This window comes from Symphalangus syndactylus, chromosome 18 (assembly GCF_028878055.3).
Source record: "Symphalangus syndactylus isolate Jambi chromosome 18, NHGRI_mSymSyn1-v2.1_pri, whole genome shotgun sequence".
NCBI lineage: Eukaryota > Metazoa > Chordata > Mammalia > Primates > Hylobatidae > Symphalangus > Symphalangus syndactylus.
The window spans coordinates 31285933-31307160 of record NC_072440.2 but is presented as its reverse complement, the minus strand read 5'-3'; the positions used below and the strand labels follow the sequence as shown (position 1 = coordinate 31307160).

Below are 21228 nucleotides of genomic sequence, written 5' to 3'. Positions count from 1 at the left end.
ATGCTTACGAACCTTTCTGTTATTACTATTAGTAGTAGTAAGACTCTTCTTGAAAACCAGTAGGCTTAAGTCCTTGTTCTAACCTTTCAGAATGTAAATGGGTCTTTCCAGGGGTGAGATAAGCCCAGTCTCCAGTTTTACAGAGCTGTCTTCAGGTCATGGGTCCCATAACTCAAATGCAAACATGTGCCTCTGGAGCTAACCTGAGAGCCTGTCTCAAGATGTAATCGTTTGTTTCTTAAGGTTGTGGGAGATGTATTATTGTTATTTCTTCTGTTTTGCTGCATACATTGTGTAAAATTTCATCCTGACCTTGTAGCCTTTTGCCAGCTACCATATGTGTGTGCTGTGTTGTGTGAATTCATAAATCAGTGTTGCTGTTGTTTTTTTTCCACAGTGATGTAGAGAGGTCTCTGTTTGTTGGCTAGACTTTGAATTCCCTAATAGTAGGAATGGTAGGTTGGACTTCAATTGTACTATTCTAAGCAGTAACGTGAGGTTCTTAAAATTATGAAGACAGGGTAAATTCTACCTTTGCTACAGCCAATGGGAGCTATCTGGGGGGAACTGAGGGGGAAGGAAGAAGGAGCTTGTGAGCCTGGAGCACATTGAGCAAGAGCGTGAAGAGTCATGGTGGGGAGTGGGGATGTGAAGACCCTCCCAATGTAATTGCCCAGTGGTTTCTTCCTGCCCACTGCACAGGCAAAATCAATTCACTGAGACTGCAGTATTGCAGTAGAGAAAGTGTTTAATTGATGTGAGGCTGTCACATGGGAGACTGGAGTTACCATTCAAATCAGTCTCCCCAAAGGCTCAGAGGTTATGGATTTTCGAGGATAGTTTGGTGGTCAAGGGACTGGGGAATGGGTATGCTGATTGGGTACACTCAATGGGTATTGAGGATACAGTGATAGGGGTGTGGAAAATGGTCCTCATGTGCTAAATCCTTCTCGGGGTAGGAGGCCATTCGACTGGATGAGTGATGCATTATGATTCTGGGTGAGGTCAGTCTGAAAAACATCTCAAAAAGACCACTCTTAAGTTCTACGATAGGGATGTTATCTACAGGGGCAATTGGGGAAGTCACAAATCTTGTGACCGCTGCTCACATGACTCCTAAGCAGTAAGAGATTATAGAAATTATACCTACATTTTAGCAGAATTCAGCCCCTTAACATAATTCTAATCTTGTGGCCTTTCATTAGTCTTACAAAGACAGTTTCAGCCCCTGAATAAGGTGTAGATCAGTTTTAGGGAGGGACTATTATTATCCTTGCTTCAAACCTAATTTATAAACTAAATTCCTCCCATGGTTAGCTTGGTCTGTGCTCATTCCTGGGCATTTTTATGTTTAACAAATTTGGAAAAGTTACTGGAGATTCACAGGAATTTGATTCCCCTCCAGGGATGATCTGCTTTGTAAAATGCAGAGGGAATGGGACAGTGGGAGAGGCTGGGGCCCTCAGACGACTCCCTTGCCATTCACTTCTGGCCCCTTCAGATGCTTGTCAAGCAAAATTTCTGGTTGAATCATATGGCTTTGATTGAAAAAAAGGAGGTTGGTATGTGGGAAAAGGGCAAAATTTTTTTATAATGGCATTGTTAAAATCTTGATCAAATATACCAAGTAACCTTCCCTTCCAAGAGTAATTAGTCAAACTCTTCTGTGTTTGACCTCCACTTCACTCCACCACCACACATGCTAGCTGTTGTGTTTCTCCATTTGGCATGACACAGGACAACTGGTCAGCTTTCCGTATAAAGGAAAGACAATTTTTTGCATTTAGCTGACATTTCCCTTTAAGGAACAGGAAGAAAAAAACAATTGGGGTCCCATGTTCCCATGGCTTCTATCCACTTTCCATTAGGCACCCCATGCACCTGCTAACCAGAACTCAAGCAACACTTTTGGACCACCATCGTGTTGCAGCTGCCCCCCATCTGGATAGTTCTGTCTTGAGTTTCTTCCTGTTCCTTGGGTATCTTTGACATAGTGACCCATTTTACCTCTTTCTGGCCAGAAGTGGCTGTTCCTCAGTGGGGATGAATCACTTTGTACCCATAACAATGCTGGCAATCCCCAAACAGCAGACACTTTCCACTTGTTCAAAGTCCCTGAACAGCCTTTGAAGGAAACTTAACAAACAGTTACCCCTGGGTTAACACCTGGTGTGAGGCAGCATAGCTTGAAATATAACTTTATAAACCACTTCAAAGTTGCTGGAGATACAGGTTTGGAACAGAAAGACCATTTCCCTCTAACCACTACAGTATATTTCCTTCCAGCCAAGCAGTAAGCCCCAGTGTAACAGCAGAATTCCAGAGTCTTCCTGATTTAGCACACTGCTATTTTGTCATGGCTCGTTTTGATCCCTCTCATTAGTCAGCCCAGTGTTACCATATCTAATAAATCAGGTAAAGACTGGTTGCCTCCCAAAAGAAAGAATTTGCCTTCATTTTCTGCACCACACAGAAGCAAGCAGTAATTTATACACTGCCTGGAAACCAGTAGCACAAACACTGATAAGTAAATGTTCAGCTGAAGCCAAGCTCCCCCTACTATTCGTGAAAGGAACTTGGATGCCCACTCTCAAGTGTCAATCATCTTGAATCACGCTGCTGTTGAATTTAGCTAATTTTTTTTTTCCAGAGTAGCATCTCTCATTAAAGCCAAATGATGCCTTTGGGCACATTTTTCCTTTAAAATGTTTTACTGTATTTGAATAGAAAATAACTGAAATATGAAAAAAAGTAAGTCTATTTGGGTGGGTGGTTATATAGCCAGGGTTAAGTGTTTATATTTTAAGTTACTATTTTTAATCAAAAGTTTCCCGATAATTATAGCCTAAAGGAAACCACAGTAAAAATATTAACCAGAAATTTACTCAATGTAATGGATAATTACCAAAGAATAAATAAATCATATTTAGGAATAGGAAAGAAAGAAGAGTGACCTTGTTAAAAGTTGTCAGCTTCACAGAGGTGAACCTCTTCTTCCCACTCTCCTCCTCCACCCTCCTCGTCTCTCCTTCCCACCTCAGCCAGGAGCTCAGTGACCTTCTGCACTTCCCCTCTGTTTCTATCGAAACTTGCCCATGGGAAAGATCCAAAACTCTTTCCATTATGACATAAATGATTGACAACTTACATGTTCCATGTTTTCAGATTATTCATTTATTTTAACAGACTGGGGAATGCTTTTGACTAAAGAAAGAAGCTCTAACAGATGTCTTAGCAGCCAGACGATGGGTAAGGGATAGTTTTTGTCAGTAAGGATGGTGGTACTGGGGCATTGTCTTCCAAACCTAAGTGAGATTGTAATAGAAGTTTTGAAGCTATTAATGAAATATATCAATAAACATGAGATAAAACCACATGGTTTGACAGGTATATTTGTTTTTAAAAAATGTTGTGTTCTAGGAATTTCAGTGGCTTCACCAAATGGAGTCAGTCCGACATGTAAGGTTTGGGCATTTGGGAAAATGAGCAAGAATGAACATTGAGGAGATACAGACACACATGAACACTTTAAAAGAGTGTACTATAGTCTTACAGTAAGTGGGTAGGAGAGGAATGGGGCAGAGAAAGCATCTGAGGTTCTTGGAGGACCTTGAAGGACCTGGAAACTGTAGGACTATCAGACCCAAGGCCACTGCGCTGGGGTGCTCCAGACATCTGGGGAGGAAGAAGCCTGGAGAAAGGCTGTAATATTAGGGAACTGGCAGGACATGGTGACCTTTTGTGAAGATAGTTCCAAAAGCTATTGTTCTCATGTTAGAGACCAAATATCTCAAGGCTCTGAAGGATCAGCCCCTGCCTTCCTCTCATCTCTCTCCACCACCTCCCATCCCCACACTAGCACTTCGCGCTCCAGCCAAAGGCCTTTGTACTTGAATCACCCAATTTGAGACAGTCTTACATTCCCCTAACCTTCTCTAGTTAACTCCTGCTAGCCCTTCAGGTTTCAGCATGACAGTTACATCCTCGGAGAAGCCACTCTGTCTCCTTGCACAAAAAAGACTTTGTTGTTCTCACAGATCCTGTACTTTGCCTTAAAAACTACTGGTTTATTTGGGAGGCCGAGGAGGGCGGATCACGAGGTCAGGAGATCGAGACCACCCTGACTAACATGGTGAAACCCCGTCCCTACTAAAAATACAAAAAATTAGCCAGGTGTGGTGGCGGGCGCCTTTAGTCCCAGCTACTGGTGAGGCTGAGGCAGGAGAATCGCTTGAATCTGGCAGGCGGAGGTTGAAGTGAGCTGAGATCACACCACTGCACTCCAGCCTGCGCAACAGAGTGAGACTCTGTCTCAAAACAAACAAACAAACAAACAAACAAAACCTACTCGTTCTGCTTTGTAATTATGTGTTGATATGACAGTTGATATATGTCTGTCTCCCCCACTGCTCTGCACACACTGCAAAGATGGGATCATATCTTGTTGGTTTACCTTTGTGTTCCCAGTGTAAAGCACAATGTGTGACATGTAATATGTGCTCAATAAATGTGAATTAATTATTTGAACGAATGAATGGTACTTCTCATCAAGGCAGCTCAGAAGAATCAACAAGCTGTTTAGCCTTGAGGAAGTGGTTTAATCTCTCTAAACTTCAGTTTCCCTATCTCTAACACAGCATTAGTAATAGCACCTATTTCCAAGGTTGTTTTGAGAATTAAATGAAATAATGCATGCAAATCGCTGAGTACAAATCTAGTATGTAAAACACAATAAACGTTTATGATTATTATTACTGTTACTACCTGCATCTTTGCACCAGCTTTCTCATCTATAAACTGATTGTTTTAAAGTTTCCTTCGGCTTTAAACAGGCTATGACTCCTACCTAATCCTAAAAGAAAAGTTCTTTGTTCTCTGGATTTGTCAATCTGGCAACTCTAACCATCAATATATTAACATTTTTTTTCCAGTTACAAAAATTCTGCAGGAACCAGCAATGATTCATCAACTTGTAATAACATGCATGAATTTAAGACATGGTCATAATTATTTTATGAACTTGCATTTAATGTACCAAAGTCTTCACTGTTCTCATAAGATTCTGGAAGTGGAAAGAGAGGGTGATTTGGAATGATAAAGCTCCTTTTCATCTACATACCTAAAGAGGGGTGCTTTTATTTTCCTTCTGATGATCTTGCAATCGGGTATCCTTGAAAAAGAAAACCAAAAGTAAGATATTTGTATTACACAGCCAAAATATTCAAGAGACCTGTGTTCTACTTGGCACTTTCTAACTCTATTCTGTATCTTTCTGAATTTCCACCCACATGAAAGAAGCAATAATTATTACCTAGTAACTGGATAAACTGTGTGTGATATTTAACTTCAAGTACAAAATATTATCTTCCATGATCTTACAGTGTACTGGAGAGGCTTATGTCCATTTTATGCAAGAGAAAGCTGAGGCTTCCTGGAGGAAGATAATGACCTGAAGCCCACACAGCTATCCAGAGCTCAAACCAATGCCAAGCAAGCTCAAAGGTTTGGGCCTCATGATTAGACACCCCACTTCGCTTTGCTTACCTGCCAAATCCTGTAAGCGTGAGCTATACTTCATGTTTGTTTCCCATAAATACATCCTTATTGATAATGGCAATAAAGTAAATTTCATCACCCACTTGGAATGGCTCCGTCCTCGTCCCGGCAGTGTTTTGCCTTCCAGAAGAACAGAACAATGCACCATAGTTTCCAAGTGCCTTTCATGTGCCACTGGGACCTTTGCTATTTGGATCATACTTCCGCCTTCTCAGGCCTTAACAAATAAAATATCTTGGTGCAAGCAATTATCTCTAATGGAGGGAATTGCAATGATAAGCACCTTTTACCCAAATTCCTGTGAGTTTTCAATGCTTTATTTTAGGTTGACCCATGCTGTGTAAAAATGTTTCAATGACATCTAAAGCCAGAGGGCAAAAAAGTATCAAGAAAAAAATTATTAAACCCAACAACCAATGTGTGTGTAAAGTAAAAAGTTTATATATAGTTTACCAAGCATCAATACTATAGAGTTACCGGACTTTCAGCAACCCAGTAAGGTAGCTACGGCAGGTCTTATTATTCCCATTTCACAGATGAGGAAAGTGAGGCCCATTCTGATTTTTTACTCAAAATCCTATGCTAGAGTTAACAACCCCTCAAAATTCTTGAGGACCTTATTTATTACTGTTATTGTGACTCTTACCATTTGCAACCAGAGGGGCATTCACCTAAATTTTCATTTGCATGAGCAATCAAAGAAAATCAGAATTGGAATCACCTGCCAACATCTACGTAAAATAAATGTACTTATTATTTTCCAGACATACTTTGGACAAGTTATTTTAAACACAATTGTGCATCAGTAAAAATCCACAGGAACAATGAACACTCCACAGGCTTCTGACTGAGAAAGTGAATAGGGAACAGACCTTGTTATGGTGTCAGAATGAAACAATGCCCGGGAAGGCTCCATTACTGTTCCACAAACAAAACTAAGGAAATGGGAGAAGAAAGAAAAGTAAAAGTGTATTTATGTGCTGCAGGTCTAGCACTCCAGCAGGAAATTCCGAGTGAGAGCTCTCACCAGTGCCCTAGCCCTTGACCCTGAGGTCGTGGGGCTTTTGGGTCCAGCCAGGCATTGGTTGGCCACATCCACAGACTCCAGAGGCTCAAAGGGCCTGGGCCTCACTTGCCTCTCCCGTGTGCCCCAAAACCTGGCCACTCTGTCTGCAGGGTAGCCTCCCTTCTTGCTTTCACAAGCCTGTGGTGGCTGGTTTAAAGCAGGAAGAGCTGCCACTCTCCCTTCACACTTTACATCACCTCTACGCAAGTCATTCACTGATTCCTGCCTTAGTAGGTGTTCAAGTGAAGTGGTTGTTGCCTATTGACTGAGAATGGACAGCTTGAAGAAACATACGATGTGCTTGACACACACTGCAAGTGTTCCCAAACTTTATTACCTAAGAATCACTTGAGAGGCTCATTTAAAATGCAGATTTCTGGATCTTATCCCTGGAGATCTATCTGGTAGGTTTGGAATGGGGCTGCAGCCCAGGATTTTAATCAAACAGCCCAGGTGATTTTATGTGGGGAATCTAGGCTCATACTTTGAAAAGTACCATAGTAATTGTGAAATAATTAAAATAACGAATGAATGGTAGTATTGTGAATGTCAATAGTTGTTTCCCAAATTTGTCTTAACAAAAGAATCACTGGGACTACTGTCAAAAATACTGATTCCTAGGCCTACCCTAGACAGACCTAGTAATCATAATCTCCAGAGAAGGTACCTGGGAATCTAAATTATTAAACAACTGCCCCCAAGTGAGTCTTCTGATCAGGCTCACTTGGGGAATACCACTATAGGCTGTGGTCTCTGCAGTTCTCACAGTATTCATTTCATGTTCTTTGAAGCAGTAACTTGGTGTGACCACATTCACCAAGTACCCAAAGCTCCTATTGTCTCAGTAAAATTGCTCCTTCTGTGCAGTAGCATTTTAGAAAAAAATTGGACATCTCAGTCAGACCCCAAATGATACTTCCAATACATAGCCTATAACTGTAGATCCAAATGAGTTTTAATAAAATCAGATTTCAAAATATTCAATAATTGATACAGCATGAGCACCAACCAATGTGGATAAACAGTATGTTGTAAATAACCTGTACTTACCTTCTATTATTAGCCCCTAGTATATTTTAAATGACAGTTTTTCAATTGTGTCAGCCTCCTAGAGTTTGAGAATAGTGGTTTATTTTCAAGATCCCCTTCTACTTTATCTCTCCCATCCCTATTATAAGAGCTTGAGATTGGTAAATATCTTCAAAGTAATGCTTGGTAATTGTGCCTGGGTTCGGTTAATATATTTTCCCCTGTTTAATTTGTTGCATGCTCCATGTCCTGACATCTTATTCCTTACCAAACCCGAAGTTTTCAAATGTGCAAGCCTATTGTGCCTGGGGAAAAATGTTGAACTTTTGCCTTTGTAATAAGATATGCTCCAATTACCAACTTTAGCAATTTAATATAGTTGAATAATAACTGAATGGGACACTTTGTCACTCAGTCATTATTCAAGCTCCTACTAGGGGTGGAATGGGCAGTTGATGGAGGTCAGTCTATTCCTGAGGGAGCTCAGCCTCGCAAATCAACACTCTGAGAATTTTTTTTAAAAGCGATGTCATAAAAAAATAATTCTAGCAAGTACAAATCAAACTATAGATTTGTAAAATGCTATAAGAGCTTGGGTTCCATTTTTAAGAACGGCACAGTTTTAATGTTAAGATAATTTTATATGTGGAATGCATGGTGGAGAGATAAAGCAATCACCTGGATAATTCAATCTAAGAAGCGCTTTGTGGGTGGAGATGATACAGATAGATGAGGTCATTTTCACCTGGGCCAGAGATATTACACATTTCCCCTCACCCTACATTGCACGTAACCTCACATTCAGAAAGTATTCCAGTACCCATGACAAGCTTTAAGCACCTATATCTTGCTTTGATGTGCACAAGGCATTTCTGCTGAGAATTGCAAGGTCTCTTGTTTATAGGCAAAGTTTGAAGAAGCCAAGGGTGTTTGTTTGCTTTAGTCTCAGGTTTGCCTGTGTGTTTTTTTCAGATGTACTGTAGGGCAATATTTTTCCATATTGGGACTAAGACTTATTTGCCCATTGAGAGACTATTACATGAAGACTTTTAATTTATGTACTTAGTATACATAATGTGTCCTAAAGTCTCAGGAAAGTTAATCAAGAAAAAGTCAAAGGGGCTTCGCAGTCTTCAGGAACTAGAATGTAGTCATTCAGGAAGGCTGTCTCTCCCTCTAGCGTGACACTTTGTTGGGACGTGGCAGAGCCACAGTCTGGGGCCAGTGATGGCCACCTCAGTATCAGAACAAAAAGCAGCTCTAAGGAAAGATGTGGCACTCTTCCAGGACATCCAAGCCCTGACTCCTGCAATCCAACAACCTCATTTTACTCTCTGTGTGGACATTACTACCAAAGAGGTCACAGAAGCTTCCTGACCTCATTTCTCTAAAGCAAAGAAAGGATCTCACCTGCCACCTAGACCAGAAACGTCCTTCCTAGGGATGCTTAGAGGACTCAGAAGAGTTTGAGAATAAGTTCTGGAAAGAGTTCTGGAAGATGTGAGGGGTCCTGAGAGACATGTACCCCTTCAACAGGGGGCTGAAGATCTCATGGTAGTGCCTCCCCATCATTCCCCTGCTCTCCTCCCCCTAGCCCACTATATGCCATCCCTAGGGTTCTATAAGCCACAAAGCAAGTTGAAGGGCCAACTACAGGTCAAGAGAAGCTCCAGATCTGGGGCTAATAAATTGATTTAGGGGTTTTACAATTGTTGATATACTCTAGGACAGTGATTCTTCCTCCTCCTCTTCCTCCTCCTTCTTCTTCCTCTTCCTCTTCCTCTTTCCTTCTCACATGGATACAGATGTAAACTGAAGCACACTTTTCCTAAATCACTAATTTTCTCAAATCCACATTCTGATTAGATATCGCATGGCAGGGACCTTTCTCCAAGCCCTATGAATGAACAGAAATCTAGATTCCCTCAGAGTCCAGCTCAGGAGACAGCACTGCTTACCCAGACTCAGTGGCCCTGATCCAAAGAATACTCAGGTTTGTTCCAATGGAACCAGTATCCCCCTTTCCTTGCCCTGGCCCACCGCACACCAGGTCTTAGAGAAAACAGGTAGATTGATTTCCCCATAGTGGAGCTGCTGAGAGACACTCTAAGCCATGCTTCAGTGAATGGAGCCTCCATCAGCACCACATCTCCCTTGAGAAGCATCTGGAATGATCTTAGTTATTGTCTTTAGCTATATGCAAGCTGTGGCCTCACCTGACTCCTCAACTTCTATCCTTCTGAGCCCAGCCTGGTGGCCATACCCACCTCAACAATCAGTGCCAACCCAAGTTCTCCCTTCTGACCCATCCCATCTTTCCTTTCCTAGGGCCGCTCTCAGCCTTCACTTCTGATTTCATATACCCAACCAAGCCTTCGTCTAGCCCACCATAGCTGATTATTCAGGCTGAACATACATCCACTGGCTCAATCCAGGCCTATGCCCATCAGGAAGGCCTAACCCCATCCTAGGCCCTTGTGCTGGCGCAGAGCCTCCAGAGTCTGTTGCACAATTTAGGCACCACAGGGAACACATGACTGGCATCCACAAAGACAAAGATGGAAAATATAAGCCGTCCATTTGGCAACAATGTTGGCATCTTCCTCAATTCACGCTGCCAAGCTCTGACCAGAAAGATCTTGGCCTGTTTACTGCCTGATGCAGTCAGTTCAGACTCAGGGTGGCTCAGGTCATGGTGGTAGAGCCAGCTATAATGAGATTTAGACATGCAAGAAAAAGACAGAGAAAGGGATCCAGACTCCATATCAGACACAAGCTAAAGGGAATGCTAGAAAATCTTCAAGAAATCAAAGAGGGAAGATTTTTAAAATTTAGAAATTGGCCAAAAATAAACATTATATCCTGCTTTTCTTTTTTATTTGGTTTTCATAGGACAAACTGTTTTCTGTCCACATAAAGTGTGTATGATCTTTTTTTCCAGGATAAGGGAAGCAGGAAAATAGGTGAAGAATATCACGTAACTGGAGGATGGTGTGTGTTATCATGGGGGAACGGCTGTGTCATTTGATGCCTATAAAGTATTATTAATAATTTTGCGGCCCAAATAATTTCAAAAGAACTTTAAAGAGAAGACAGAAAGAAAAGAACCAGTGCATACATTGACCTCATCTTATGCTCCCCCAAAATCTTTCAAGTTAAGTGTTATTTCTCCCACCTTGCCAACTGAGGCAGCCTCAAAAAGGCTAAAGGATTGCTCAAGATTACAAAACTAAAAAGTGATTGAGTTAGGAAAGGATTCCAGTCCACCAGACACAAAAGCTCACAACTGTCAAGGATTGTCATTCATTTAGACAACTGTCTTCTCCCTAAAGTGTATACTAAAAGAAGTTTACCAGCATTCCAAGACGATGTCATCAGAAAGACAGCATGGTCAAGTTACCATTGAAGGAGTCCTTCCAGTCCATTTCCCAAAACTAAGAGTTGAAAGGTGAGTTTTGTAATTGGTTCACTTTGAATAGATTATTTATTTTAAGCTGCCTGGTCTGATGATGCAATAAGCAGGGGAACAAGCTTGGTTTGAAGATAGATTTCTGATCTTCTGGGAAGTGTTTCTACTTTAATAAGCTTTGATTCCCCAAGGAAATTCCTAAAGGCATTCGGTCACAACCCACTGGGCTGCCAGGTCTCTGTAAATACACACATGCGTGTGTGCACATACACATACAGGAATAGATAATTTTGTAGTCACGACAGAGAATGCTGCTGACAGTAAGCAGAAAGGAAACTATTGGGGGGAAAATTTTTTTTCTTGCAACTTGAATCCAGTGGTAGGGGGTTCACAAATTAAGTGATGATGGACAGATTAAGAGGATAAAAGATGGCTGGGCACGGTGGCTCACACCTGTAATCCCAGCACTTTGGGAGGCTGAGGCAGGTGCATCACCTGAGGTCAGGAGTTCAAGACCAGCCTGGCCAACATGGTAAAACCCCGTCTCTACAAAAAATAAAAAAAAAATTAGCTGGGAGTGGTGGTGCACGCCTGTAATCCCAGCTTCTTGGGATGCTGAGGCAGGAGAATAGCCTGAACCCGGGAGGCGGAGGTTGCAGTGAGCCAAGATTGCACTATTGTACTCCAGCCTGGGTGACAAAAGTGAAACTCTGCTCCCCACCCCCCCCACCCCCACCCCCCAAAAAAGAGGAGAAAAGACATGATTTATTTATACTTACAGGCAGGAATACTCAGTAATAAGTAACTCACCCATTAGCCAGAGGAAAAAAGGTTATATACCAAACTTAACAAAGAAGGAGGGAGAGTGGTTAGGGAAAGTATGGAAAGTTCTATTGGACTTTTTTTTTTATGCTAGTGGAAATGGGCAGTCTATTTCCATGTCAGCTGAATTTGTAGGATGCTTCCCAGGAGGAGGGTTAGTGGCAGCTGTATTTTCTGGAGGCTCTAACTTAATCAGATAAGAGAATTTCAGATAAGATTTCTTTCTGAATCTTCTTTAGCTCCAACATTTTCATTTAAAAATTATCTTTATATCACATCTAGGGGTCCAAGTGGGTCCCCATATGTCCTTCATCTGAAACTATTCCGGACATTTCACCAAAAAAGAAAAACAAAGCAAGTTTTATTGCTGTGGAGAGTGATTGATGTTAGAAATTGTGAAGTAAGAGATCTGCAAAGGGACAGAAAATGAAGATTGAAGGTTGAAACCGAGTAGAACCAATTTCTGAGTATAGAAGGCAGCCAGTCCAGTCGAGAAGGTTTCTAGATGTTGAGTCTGAAGCCTCTTTAGTAAAGATGGTAGTGGGAATGTCACAATAATGGTTATTTGCTGGAACAGGGCATGGAAGATGCACATGTCCTGGTAAACTTGCTGAGTACCCCCATCGTTGTAGTGGTGATCAATCTTTTGAAGCTATATCAAGTTGTCTAGCTTCAGCACCCAGAGCTTCAAGAAATGGGCAGTGCTAGTTCTCAGTGATAACAAGTCAGGAGAATGGGGGAAAAATGAAAGTGTTAATTATTGACAAAATGTGCAAGATGGTAGAATCCAGTTTAGAAGAGATGAAAAATAGCTCAAAGACAACGAACAGAACGAGAATCTGCTAACTCACAAGGGGTGTTATAATTTTCCATTGAAACATAAAATCTCTCTCCACAATCACCTCCATTTTTATAAAAGATAAAGTAAGATTACTCATATTTACAAAATAAGCCTAGCCTCGTTAAATATGTCCTGATCATTTAATAAATGAAGCAAGAATGATAATTGACCACACAGGCCTTTTAAAGTTTGCTTTGCTGGAAGTTTTATAAGGAATCTCGGATTGGACTTTTAAAAGCCTTTCTTGGCTAGGAGGCCAAGCCAAGAACTTGTCATCAGAACTTTATCTGCAGTACCTATAGATTTGGGTGAAACCCTCTCTTGTTGAGGTATCCAAAGCATTCTAAACTTCCTGGGCCTGCCAGGAAGTGATCTTCATTACTCATCTCTGAGGCTGAGGACACTGTAAGCCAGGTGCAAGGCTAGTTTTGCTAAGAGGGTTTTGTGAACCCTGGCTCCACAAAGTCAACCTTAGTTGCTTAAAACTGCCTGGTCATGTCTGTTTCTATGCACATCATTCTCAAATATGACATTTCAGTTAAAGCCTTGGTGATATAACTAATTTCCTCAATTATGTCCGGTTACAAGGAGAGTAGATACTTATGGAACCTATGCAAAAAACTGTATCGCCATAAAAATAAGAATATTCAATATGAGTTTCTGAATTCTGTAGGGATTAGGTAGGGAGAAAAATATAAATGTTTCATTCTTGTTTGTAAGATATAATCTACTAAATTGTCAATTATAAATAGGTTAAAAGAAAAGAGAAAGGAATTCCTTATATTCAGAAAATGGAATATTAAAGAACCAGCAATGTTCCAAACAAAAATAAAACCCATAAAAATTATAATCAATCTTCATCAGTTCATTCAGTCCCAGGTAATTTGTTTTTGTTCTGGTCAATCTTGGGTTAGCAGTTTTATGAACCCATCAGCCTCTCCACTAGAATTCTGGAAATTCTTACTCACTCCAGTGGTATGATCTCAAAGTCATTTATGCAGAGCCATCAGAATCCTTTACCTTGGATAACCAGTCATTTCTATGGGTCTCTGAAATGTTCCTTTTTCTGAAGATGATGCATTCTGCCTTACAGCTGATTGTAAGAGCTTTCAGGAAAGTATCAGAATAAAACAATCACTCCCTGTGAATGAAAAAAGACTTAAAACGGCAATGGCTAAAAATTTGATGAGAGTTTGTTATAAAAATAATGCAATTGACAAGGATATGTGGTTGTTCTGATGACATAAAACATTTAAGATAGTAACTGGAATTATGACTACTAACACTATATTAGGACATATGGACAATGAGGGTTTTAACTCATATACTTTCTGAAGTACTTACATTTATAGCATTTATCCATACAATATAACACAGGGAAGGTTAAGTATATCTTCTCATTTGATAATGCTTCCCTTTTCTAACGTCCTGACTTCTTTAAAGTATCAGCAAGCATCTTGAGATAAATAGGAGAGGCTTTGGAATTGATAAGAAATATAGGTGGGCTTTGGGTTATCCTTAGAGCCCTATTACACTGTCTTTGTAAAGGCTTAATTAGTAAGGTGAGGGCAGTATTTTTAATTCTTCAAAGAATTAGGGGACAGTGTGTTAGTCTATTTTGTGTTGCTATAACAGAATATCCAAGACTGTAACTGCCCAAAGGGTTCTTCTTACCTGCTGTTCAAATAGTGATGGTTTATCAAGACAGGGGAATTGCAAAGGAAAAAGGGTTTAATGCACACGGAGCTAACCAAATGGGAAACATGAGTTTTATTACCCAAATCAATCTCCCTGAAAATTCAGAGACTAGGGTTTTTTAAGGATAATTTGATGGGTAAGGGGCTAGGGAGTGGGGAGTGCTGATTGGTTGGGTCAGAGATGAAATCATAGGGGGATCCAAGTGAGTTCTTCTTGCTGTCTTCTGTTTCTGGGTGGGATCGCAAAACTGGTTGAGCCAGATTACCAGTCTGGGTGGCACCAGCTGGTCCATCAGAATGCAGGGTCTGAGAGATATCTGGAACACTAATCTTAGGTTTTACAATAGTTCTCTTATCCATAAGAGCAACTGGGGAGGTTAGGAATCTTGGCTGCAACCTATCCTGAAGCATAATTTTGAATCTTATGGCTAATTTGTTAGTTTTAAGAAGGCAGCCTGGTCCCCAGACAAGAAGATTTGCTTCAGGAAAGAGCTGTTATCATCTTTGTTTCAAAGTTAACCTATTAACTGAATTCCTCCTATAGTTAGCTTGGCCTATGCCCAGGAATGAACAAGGGCAGTTTGGAGGTTAAAGGCAAGATAGAGTCAGTTAGGTCTGATCGCTTTCACTGTCACAATTTTCTCACTGTTATAATTTTGCAAAGGTGGTTTTATGAGTGAGTAATTAATAATAAACAGAAATGTATTGTCACACAGTTCTGGAGGCTGGGAAGTCCAACATCATGCTGCTGGCATCTGACAAGGACCTTCTTGCTGCATTATCCCATGGTGGAAGGTGCAAAAGCAAGAGAGAGGACAAGAGGGGGTCATACTCATGCTTTTATAAGGGGACCAATACCACCCATGTTGGCCTAATTATCTCTTACAGATCCTAACTCTTAATACTGTTACAGTGGCAATTACATTTCAACACGAGTTTTGGAAGGAACAAACATTCATACCATAGCAGATAGCCTCAATAATAGCATCAAGGAATTGGCCTGCCTATCCAGCTACAGTATTTTTAATTTGTTTCTTTATATTGGAGGTAAGATTTCCAACTAAGGTGGAAACCAAGAGATTGTCAATGATCCAGGACTCTGGATTTAGAGCTACGTGTCTTTGGAATGTTTTTATAAGTTATTCAACAAAGACTTTAGGATGTATTCCTTTCCTCTGAGTACATTGCTCCACTTTAGCCCAATTAACCTTCAGAGTGGGAGGGAAGACGGAAGGGAAAACATGTTTAATAGCTCCTCTCAGACCCTGAATATCAGCCTCCAGCTGGGCCATTTGCAGGAGGAAGACAGTGGTGCAGGGGAAGGGGAGAGTTTATGGTGAGTGTGAATTTCAATTTTTGTTCTAGATCTGATTTCTGTTCTTTAGTTTTGTTAAGGGAGTCTTTTAGGCTAGCTGTGATACTTTTTTTTTTTTTTTAACGTCCTTTCATTCTGATCCTCCCATATTGGTAACAGGACATTTGTTTAGGATGAGAGCTTTCTGAAAATCCTCTCAAATTTAAAAGTTGTTCCAAATCAAAGTATCTGCTGTGTGGCCATTGATGATTTAGTATCTCCAAAGGTATATTTTTTCCAAAATGTGACTCATAATGAATAAATCTATTTTATGGCTTAATCGTGGACACAGGAAACACCCCCAGAGAGGGTGCAGAAGATGCAGCTCCCATGATCCAAAATCATCTCCAAAGACAGCCAAAGAGAAAGCAAAGATCATCATTGCTATAGGCAGTAAGAATGATACTTGTAAAAACTCCTGTCTCCAGTTGCCCACAAAAATGATATGACTTTGATCATGTACCTGCAAATCCATGACTCTGGGCAGGTAATACTGAGATGGGACTTCTCTCCACTAGCAAGACAATAGGAAAGACAGAATAAGGACTTTTATGGGTCAAGACCCTTTATTTACACTTAGACAAACCCCCTTAGCATTGGCAACAGTCAGCACGATGCCAGCTGAAAATGGGGTGCCCAGGATACCCAAATTTCTCTTCAGCCAACTACAAATGCTTGAGCCCCAACCTGACAATTGGCTGCTTCTGAGCACAGACCAGACAATCTGCACCCCACAGCATGCGGAAAGCCAGAGAGTGAGCACTCTGACTGAATCCAAGCCAAACCATCAGGACACAAAATGAGAGAGAAAGGACACAGGAGCTATCTCTGGGAAGGAAAAGATCTATTTTAAAAACTATTCAAAGCAACTCACAATACAGTAAGAATAAGTTCTCAGTGTTTTCTCCCGCAAATCTAAATCTTGGAAAGAAAAGACAGAAAGATGCTCTTACCACCCTCACTTGACGGGATTCTGAGCAGAGATCTGGGACCCTGGCTGCTAAGAAATTTATCTTTGTCTTAGACATGAAATCCTTGCCCACACCTATGTCCTGAATGGTATTGCCTAGGTTTTCTTGTAGGATTTTAAGCAATGGCAACAAAAGCCAAAATTGACAAATGGGATCTAATTAAACTAAAGAGCTTCTGCACAGCAAAAGAAACTACCATCAGAGTGAACAGGCAACCTACAGAATGGGAGAAAATTTTTGCAACCTACTCATCTGACAAAGGGCTAATATCCAGAATCTACAATGAACTCAAACAAATTTACAAGAAAAAAACAAACAACCCCATCAAAAAGTGGGCGAAGGACATGAACAGACACTTCTCAAAAGAAGACATTTATGCAGCCAAAAAACACATGAAAAAATGCTCATCATCACTGGCCATCAGAGAAATGCAAATCAAAACCACAGTGAGATACCATCTCACACCAGTTAGAATGGCCATCATTCAAAAGTCAGGAAACAACAGGTGCTGGAGAGGATGTGGAGAAATAGGAACACTTTTACACTGTTGGTGGGACTGTAAACTAGTTCAACCATTGTGGAAGTCAGTGTGGCGATTCCTCAGGGATCTCGAACTAGAAATACCATTTGACCCAGCCATCCCATTACTGGGTATATACCCAAAGGACTATAAATCATGCTGCTATAAAGACACATGCACACGTATGTTTATTGTGGCACTATTCACAATAGCAAAGAGTTGGAACCAACCCAAATGTCCAACAACGATAGACTGGATTAAGAAAATGTGGCACATATACACCATGGAATACTATGCAGCCATAAAAAATGATGAGTTCATGTCCTTTGTAGGGACATGGATGAAACTGGAAACCATCATTCTCAGCAAACTATCCCAAGGACAAAAAACCAAACACCGCATGTTCTCACTCATAGGTGGGAATTGAACAATGAGAACTCATGGACACAGGAAGGGGAACATCACACTCCGGGGACTGTTGTGGGGTGGGGGGAGGGAGGAGGGACAGCATTAGGAGATATACCTAATGCTAAATGACGAGTTAACGGGTGCAGCAAAACAACATGGCACATGGATACATATGAGCACATGTATGTGCACATGTACCCTAAAACCTAAAGTATAATAATAAAAAATAAAAAATAAAATTAAAAAAATTAATTATCTTTGTCAGCATAGTCAGAGATCCTGAAATCTTAGCTGCAGTTTCTGGAGTAGCAGAGAGTCCCAGCCGTCCCATCCTCATCACCAAAACTATTGGGAGAAAACTTTTCCTCATCCAATTTAGTTCCAGTTGTTGAAGGCCCCTGAATTAACAATAGACAGATTAACAGGAGAAAAGACAGGTGATTTACACGTACACAGGAGTTCTCAGAGATAATAACTCACTCAATAGCCTGAGATTAAAGGGTTCATATACAAAATTTAAAAAGGGGAGAAGGGTTAGGGCTTCAATAAGAAGGTATAGAAGGTTCTGTTGAGGTTTTTGATGCTAATACCAATGGACACTCTGTCTCCCTGGCAGCTGAATTCCAGGAAACTCCCTCAGATGGGGGTTAATGGCAACAGTATTTTCGGGAGGCCCTGCTTTAGTCAGGTAAGTGCAGTTGAGATAAGACTTCTTTCTGTATCTTCTTTAGCTCAAATGTTCTCACTTTAAAAATCTTTATGCCAGCTCTGGGGATCTGAATGAATCCCCACAAGACTCAAGACATGTATCATCCCAAGAACTTTTAAAAAGGAAAACTTCCTGGTTCCTTTCTAGGGCAAATTTTGAGATAGACAATATTTCTATGACATGCTTGAGAGCTTCAGGAAGGCTCAGTGAAGTTCCTGGTGACAGAGACATCACTGCCTAATACAAATGCACTGTGGGGTTACGGATAAGGTCTCTGCCCAGGATGACATCATCCTGGGCCTCATTCCAGCACTGTAAGCTCTGACTTCTGTGCCCAGAGTGAGGACTGCTGTTTAACTTCGTTAGGTTCTCAAGATACAAAGCCTGCTACTTACCTTCAGAAAATCATTGCACAATATGTCAAGAGTGAAGTCATATCAGGTTTCTTTTTCTGTTTACTTTTGCATTTCACTCATCACAAACAGGATAAAAGGTGGACCATTTATATTTTTGGGTCACAAATTGATCTTATAACTCCAAACACTGACTTCCAGGGAAATTCTGTTACCAGTGGAAATATCTAGACGAAAAGGTGAAAATCAAAGTGCTAATTTCAAGAGGGAGTATCTTTTATAAGTAATATGAATTCGTGCTATTTGTCTATAAGGAAAACATGCTTCCTGTTCAGTAAAGTCATCTTCACAACTTCAGGAACACTGCCATTATTAAGATAGTTAAGAGCATCTTCTAAAAAAATTGTGGACTCAGGTTCATCATTTCAAACAGCTGATACACAATACAAAATGTAGAAATTAAAGATAACTTGGCTGGGTGCGGTGGCTCACATCTGCAATCCCAGCTACTTGGGAGGCTGAGGTAGGAGAATTGCCTGACACCCAGGAGGCCAAGGCTGCAGTGAGCCATGATTGCGCCACTGCATTCCAGCCTGGGCAACAGAGCAAGACTCTGTCTTAAAAAAAATAACTAAGCCACCAAGTGATCCTATCTTAGGAGATGGAAAACCCCATCATAAGAAGAGTAGGTAAATGTCTGCAGTCTAGCCTCTGGGAATGAAATTTCTTAAGGATGGGCTTCATGGATTTGGGGCTTCATGGATTTGGGGCTCATGAACCTGAAAGAACACTGGCAATCAAGAGAGTAAAAACATAACCAGAAGTGTTCAGAGTTTGGGAAGCTTCTTCATAGCACTAACTGAGATATTGCTAATTAGTGGCTCTCCAAAATATTGTTAAAATAATCTGCTGATTCTGGATAGTCTTTATTAGGGGAGGAGGCTGTCCTGTGCATTATAGGATGTTTAGCAGCATTCCTGACTTCTGCCCTCTAGATGCCAGGAGCAGCCCCAGTCATGACAATCAGAAATGTTGCCAGACATGGCCAAATATCCCCTGGGAGGCAGAATCATCCCCAGTTGAGAACTGATGGCTTAAAGGTAACGGAGAACACTGTTTACAAAAAGTCTCAGTAGAGTCTCGGGGTGCAGGTAGGGGATGGAGCAAAGTTGGGAATATTTTTGAGATTGTGAAGTCTGGATTTTTTCCAATGTGTATCTTTTAGTGTGAGAGCCAGGGAGCTCTAGCTAGGGTCTAGTGAGAACCATAATCTAATCACTTAGAATTGGCAAACACTACAAGGTAAAGATTTTGAGGGCAGACTCAGAAATGCTCAAATTTAAAAATTTTCCTTGAATGCTTTCTATTGACGAGTTGATGTGTCTTTGGGGAAATTCCTTGAATGAACAATACAGTTATTTGTAACTGTTATCTTCCTGAAGAAGAGTTTTCTGGAACAGTAAAGTTATGCTGATGAAGATGCTGGAATAGTAAAGTCATGTTAACGTAGACTGTGTGGATATAAATACGTTTTAGATCTCAGTGAATTCCTTAAGTTCCTTGATTTTTTGCCCCTGCCCTTTTGCCCATTATTACCACATTCAGAAAAGCCAATAAAATACAAAAAAAAAAAAAAAAAAAAAAGAGACTAAAGAGGCAGCAGGAAGGAGGAGGGGCTCAGGTGTTGCTGCCGGGCTCCATCCTGGCTTCACCACACTGACACCTGCATGACCTGGAGGAGCAACATACTTTCTCCAAACCTCAGTCTCTCCATCACTATATGAAAGTTGATAATAGTGACTCCTTCATCAAGTTGTGGTAGAGTTTGAATGAAATAATACATGACCAGTGCCCTAGACATACTATGCACTCAGTGGGTGTAAATCAACTGTGTAAAACTAGGAAAAAATGCCATCACAATGGTGCTTCTGTGCTTAGACCAACATGCCTTTGGGGACCACCTCATTCTTTCTGAAAACTAAGCAAATACTGGGTTTAAAAGGAAGCAGAAGTGTTGTCTCTGTACCCTAGAAATATTGTGTGGAGAGAGGTGGCTAACTCTCCTAAATCCTTCCACCCATATTCTTAACTGAGCATGCTCTTGGATCGCCACTAAAATGGATGGGGGAATTTAGGCTGCAATTTAGTAATGCCACTGCTTATAAAAGTAGAGGAACAATGAGAACAGCATGGCACTAGCTTGGAGTAGGTTAAAAACTACTTTTCTGAAGCTTATCTACTAGAATGTTTATCTAAGCTATTTTTCATGGGACGTTTTAAAGACAATACCTTCCTTTAATAGCCATGACCTTGAATTCATTACATGGTGGAATTCTACGGCTTACTCTCTCCTAATTCTGAAAACCTGCCATATTCTTCAAGTGGTAGACTCACTTGTACAGTGCCAGGTGCTGATCTAGGCACTTCATATGAACTTTCTCCTTTAATCCTCAGTCTGTGAGGTAAATACTGTGATGAGAAATCTGATACTCA

General features: G+C 40.8%; 1 long non-coding RNA gene across 2 annotated transcripts in view; it reads right to left on the bottom strand.

The window, feature by feature from the left end:
• Positions 1 to 21228, bottom strand: part of LOC134733516 (uncharacterized) — a 211722-nt gene that overhangs the window by 4917 nt on the left and 185577 nt on the right. Inside the window, exon 4 of one of the 2 annotated variants that reach the window (XR_010117076.1) lies at positions 5120 to 5170. This is a non-coding gene — a long non-coding RNA (uncharacterized lncRNA). Of the gene's footprint in view, positions 1 to 4321; positions 5171 to 21228 lie in introns of those variants that run through there. The other variant, XR_010117075.1, reaches the window with a different exon arrangement.